Below are 786 nucleotides of genomic sequence, written 5' to 3'. Positions count from 1 at the left end.
GTTAATGCGACGTTAATTACTCGCCAGAGCTCCAGGTCAGTCAGAGGAGGGTCGTCCTGGAAAATAGGGCAGCGATTTACAGGAGGAAAGGTAGATTTATTAAATTAAGGTAACTCAGAATAGATTTTACAAGTTAAATAAATTTTGATGGCCCGCTATTGTTACATAGCATATGGGTAGCTTAAGTTCATTTGGCCTGGGGCCAACCCAGTGTGGCTAACGTGAGTAAACTGATAGCATGAAGCTAACATCTACACGCCATGATGGAACTGCTGACTGCATCTTCAGATGAGCTTGTTCACATGTTTCTCTAAGATGAGAAAGACACCTGATGAAGATGACGATAGCCAGGTAGCATCAGCCGTTTACTGACTCATAAATGATGATGGTTCGGTAAAAAAAACAAACAGTGATCACACTGTAATCAGATGTGATGTGAGTATAAATGATCTAAAGTTAATGTTTAATTTATAAGACCAGTAACATCAGACAGGGAGGAGCAGTGGAGCAAAGTGAAGGAGATCCGAGTGGAGGAGCAGGAGAGAGAGATGAGAGTAGAAGAGGAAGAATCTAAAGGGGAGCTCAGGCTTCAGGATGGGGCCCACATGTGCTGAAAGAAACAGTCGGTTCCACTCAAGGCTCGACCACACTGATAATGGGGAGTGTCCATGAACCTTTTGTCCTTTCTTATTTTTTCCTTTCTTAATATACATGTCAATATTTCTGTTAAATAAATAAAAAATAAAATAAATTCAGTGTATTCCCATTGTAAGAGCAATGATCAAT

Source organism: Stegastes partitus, unplaced genomic scaffold (genome assembly GCF_000690725.1).
Source record: "Stegastes partitus isolate 25-593 unplaced genomic scaffold, Stegastes_partitus-1.0.2 Scaffold1303, whole genome shotgun sequence".
Classification (NCBI taxonomy): Eukaryota; Metazoa; Chordata; class Actinopteri; family Pomacentridae; genus Stegastes; species Stegastes partitus.
The sequence above is the reverse complement of the archived record's forward strand: the minus strand, read 5'-3'. Positions refer to the sequence as shown.